This window comes from Oncorhynchus keta, chromosome 5, assembly GCF_023373465.1.
Source record: "Oncorhynchus keta strain PuntledgeMale-10-30-2019 chromosome 5, Oket_V2, whole genome shotgun sequence".
In the NCBI taxonomy this organism is placed as follows: Eukaryota; Metazoa; Chordata; class Actinopteri; order Salmoniformes; family Salmonidae; genus Oncorhynchus; species Oncorhynchus keta.
Window position 1 is genome coordinate 7,702,617 of NC_068425.1, and position 5,151 is coordinate 7,707,767.

Here is a 5,151-nt window from a genome sequence, read left to right on the forward strand (position 1 = left end):
AAACTTTTTGCCCTGCCTTTTATATTCCAAACTTTTGGGGAGGTGCTGGCTTCACCAGAAAGCTCTAGCATGGTCATGTTCATAAAAAAAAGAGTCCCTCCTTCCATCAGTGCAAAGGGGGTGTCTTATGCACTTTTTTCACCTTAAAGTCTCAGGAAACTTGATATTTCTAGAAAAGGTGGAGGCTTTGTTAAAAACCATCTCATCCTGGCTTAGACAGGCGACAGGCCATGACATCTCCAAAAGTCGATTGGCGAGGAGGGCCCGGATACCTAGCTCACTTTCGGTAGATTCTTCAGGGTTGCAATTAAATAGAAACGAGCTGTGCACAGGAAATGGACTTAAATGATGTTCCTTAACTCTCTTCTGTGTTTCCAGGCAGATGTTATTTTGTTGTCAATAATGCTTTGCAGTTCTAGCACAGTGTTACTTTTACGAGTAAAAGTGCCACATCAACGGGCACTAAATTGGGCATGCACTGTAAGCTCAGGAGCTGTGGTTTCGTTGTCATGTATTATTCTGTGGGGATGGATTGGCTGTTGCTTAGCAGGCCTATACATCTGTGTCCAGGCCAATAATATTTCTGATCGACATGTATCTATCGGAAACGTTTGCCTACATTTTTGTGTACGGTGAAATTGCTCATCTATTGAATCCAGATGTGGGGCACTATCGAATGTATTTCTACGATTATTTTCGATTTTGTAGTAAATGTGGTTTGAAGGTCTATGACCGATCATATTGGGAGAGGTGTGCAGGCTTTAGATAACCTATTGCATGTAGCCCATCATCATATAGATAAGGATCTTGATTTCTGAAAGGATGGCTGCTAGGCCTTACTGAGCTACAGTTTAGGGGAGGACTGTCGTTATGTGGCACAATGGAACGCCACAGTTTAGGCTATAGTATTATTTTGGCTGTAATTTTACGTTTTTGTTTTAAATTTGTTCATAGTATAGTTCATGCGATATGGGCTCGGCTTCGGAAGGTACGTGGAATGAGAGGTCGGAAAATTGAATGCCTGTGGATTGCCAGCTCATCTTTCATCTTGGCATCAACCCCAACACAGGTCGCCTGAGGAGAATACCGTCAATTAACTCCCGGTTATAGCCTGTTTGAAGAATATATACCTGATTCTCTCTGTGAATGGAAACCGTCAATTATTCTACTTCTACTGGTCATATGTATGCTGCAGAACCTCTGTGCACAGCCATAAACACGCAAAAAATGTTAGCATGACAGAAACAGATGTGGAATTTCAGGGGACTTTCCAAAATGGAAACGAATTATTCAGAACGAAAAATAATGTGTTTATTTAGGACGTTTGTCTCTCTCAAGTTTGTTAAAAATCCAAACAAAAAGCATCCCAACTCCCCAGATGAAGGAATCATACCGTATCCATGCATATATAGCAAATCAATACAACGAGATATCAGTGAATAAAGTGTAATTGTAGGTCGTCGGAGGCATTGCTCCGTAACACCCCAACTGTAATTATTACGCGCAGAACGACAGCTCTCCAAAGACGCGCCTGCGTCTTCCTTATGAAAAAAAAATGTTGGCATCAATCGTCTTTTCTCTGCACTGCAGACACGTTGCAGCTTTGAGCAGAACTACCCAATCCCACCCCTGCTCTTTCCCCTTCACTTCTGAGCCTCTCTCACATGCCTTCACATTATCAAGAAATGTGTGTCTTTGTTTTACGAGGATGACGATGGAATGCTTTCTCTGAGATGGAAAGCGCCACCTCATCATTTCGAGTTCTGAATCAGGTGTAGTTGGGACTAAATTACAGGTGCATTGTACCATTATACACACATAACGGGGCACGATTGGCTTCTCATAATGATGTAAAGTCAGTGAGAAAAGGAAGCTTGCTTTGCGTGAATGCACCGCACCCTCCATTTGGATAGGTAGCATTTAGGATGGACTGCTGTACAGTCCAATGGCAGTCTACAGGACCAATGGCGAGCCACCCGGCAATGGTGTGAATGAGATAGATTGCGGTTACGACCAAATCATCCGTCCTAAAAAATAATTTCACTCAGATCAGCCGCATGTTTGATAGGCTGTATATCTACAATGATCAATGCAATTCATCGTCGTTTTGTGATTTTCTTTACGAGCGTAAAATACTCTACCTTTTGTAAATGTAAGCCTTCTTGCTTTATTTTTGATGATGCAATTTTAAGCGTCACTTGTCGATCAGCAGATTAAAATAGAAACGTAATTTGATGGAAGACTGTATATTTATGTTGAATGTTTAACAACAACAATGACTGAACTGCAACTTCGCATTCGTTACTGCAATTACGTATTGGGCACTTTTTCCTAGATTGGCTTGTATAGGCCTAGACTACTAATTTAAAAAACACTTTGACAGACCGCAGGGTCGTGTAAATGTAATGTCCGTCATAAATTGAGGTTATGCGGAAAGGCGTTCCCCAAACTCTCCAGATCGAATCGTCCCTAAAATGTCAAATTGAACGTGCAGTAAGAATGTCAAGTGAAACAGCAAAAGCCACAGTGTTGTCTGCTGTGATGGACACCAATGTCTCCAGAGGGAAATGCATACAATTTTTCTTGCCTACATTAAAAAAATACATAAACATGGTCACGCTGAATGGTTTGCTAAAGAAGGAGTTGTGTGTATAACTTTAGTCCGTCTACCCATCGCTCCACAAAAGCCAGGGGAGGTCTCAAAGTGAGTGACGTTACCAATCGAAACGCTATTAGCGCGCACCACCAGCTAACTAGCTAGCCATTTCATATCCGTTACACTCACTCCCATTTTGACCTCCTTTTCCACAGCAATGAGTGATTCGGGTCAACAGCATCAATGTAACAGCATAGACTTTACTTCCAATACCTCAATACGTCTTTAATATTAGACATCACGCAGCAGCTGTTATTGACAAATAGACACACACCCCCTACCCTCAGAAGTGGGGCAACATTGCCATATGATCCTAACGATATATGAATGTGTAAAAGCAGTGTGATGGAAATCTCCACTGCTATAGCTGGTGGCTGCAGCAGCCATATTGCTCTGACCTCAGGAAGGAAGGGATAAAGAAAACTAGGAAGCAAAGGCATTTAGGCCTATGAGTGTTTGGACATGGACTGTTGATGGTAGAAAGACCGCATGAAGAGAGATGGGAAGCTGCAACGAAAAAGACTGCCGTTTTGATCATTCAGTCGGAGTACGAGATCGAGGCCGAGAGAACGCAGAGACTTCAATGATCTCGCCATCGTCTAGAACCAGCATTGAGAAAGGATCTTCATCTCTTTGCCAACCAAAACACCTCACATGTGGCTTATTAAGAGCTGCAGAGCTTCACTTAGATATGTAATGCCAGTGATAGAAATGAGATGCCATTGACCCCAAGCCTACATGATAATGTCAAAAACCACAGTGGAGCACATTAGGTAAAAATGGTATGTTTAATGGAGTACAGTAATTGAGTAGAAGGAGTTTACACAGGCATGCCAGTTTACATATAGGCAATTCCACTGTGCAGATGCAAAGTTTGGTAACAGAATGATAGTTTGTGCTGTTTGTGTCATCATTCTGTTACCAAACTTTGCATCTGCACTGTTCTTCAAGTAAATGTGTTTTTGTACAAAAGAATCTGTAGAAATTGATACAAATTATCTGTGTGTGTGTATAGAGTTGGTTTGTTTAACTTTGCAACCATTGGTTTTAGTTTGACATATAGTACATTTTAAAGTGAAAAATCTGAGTCTCAGCATCACTCTGTTACCATGGAATTACCCATAACCCAATTATCAACCTTTCAAGGTAGAGCTCCCATCTACAAATAAACTAATGATCAGCTTCCTATGAGTGTCATTCTTTGCTGTGTTATGCCAAGTGGCCCTCTGAAGCTGGGTTTACACAGGCAGCCCAATTCTGGTACTCTTTTTTTCACTAAGTGGTCTTTTGACCAATCAGGTCAGCTCTGAAAAATATCTGATGTGAAAAGATCTGTTGTGATTGGTCAAAAAGCAGTTAGTGGAACAACTATCCGAATTGGGCTGCCTATGTAAACGCAGCACATGACAAGCCTTGAGCTCTGACCAATGATGCACAGCCACGTACCCTCTCATTAATCTGTTTTCGAGAGTTGCCTAATTAATCTAATACATCTAATACAAAATACAAGGAGACTGGTTGATGGGTGGGTGTCAGTCTTGTGCAAACAGGTGTTGGGACCCTCCTTGCCCTTTCTGAGGGGATGCCTCTGAAAACACCAGCTTCACGCAGGTTGGTGTTTCACCGCAGCTGTTCCCTCTTGGAAAGGGTCCCATCCTCTTTGTGGTTCCCTGCAACATCATACAGAAAATGAGTAGGAATCTCTGCAAACCTGGAAAGAAGGAGAGGAATGCAAGATGGACCCAATGGCACTGCAAGACCTCAATTATCGTCAGTAAATCATGGAAATAAAAGTGTACGCTGCTCATTCATAAAAAAAATACATGGTTCTATTCTGTCTATAGTAATAGTAGCTTTATTTTGCCTAAATTTATCTTAATCACATTCTGTTCTAGACTCTAGAGAAATGTGCATTTGGAAAGTACACCTAGTCGTATTCTGTGTGAGCATAGTTCAAACACAACATCATATGGACATCAATGGACACGCTGGATGCAGTACATAGGTCCTCAAACAGCCTCCACCCACACACACACCGTACAAACAAAACTAATCTCTCTACAAATGACTTGAGAAAAATAGAAATGACTGACTCATAGTTCTCGGGAATGAGCCAATCAAAGGCCTCAAACTGTGACTCGATTGGCTCGTGGAAAACCATTGGCTCATTTTGAGAGGAAGTTTTTTGCTCACAAAATATTTGGGTCCTCTCGTTTCATTCCATGTCACTGAAATTGTAGCACTCAACGTGATTTCTGACAACAAAGGCCAAACCACCACGTCTGAAATGGAACAAAAGACAAATTGACTTAATCTGAGAGGTACAAATATTTAGTCATGGGTTTTTAACTATCTGCACTACAAATAGGAAGATATTTGAGGTTCCATCACACCCATACTACATACCACTACTGTCTATTTATCTAAGGTTGAAGATAAGTAACATATATTATGAACTCGATGAAGCCTGGACATACAACATGCGAGACTTCAGA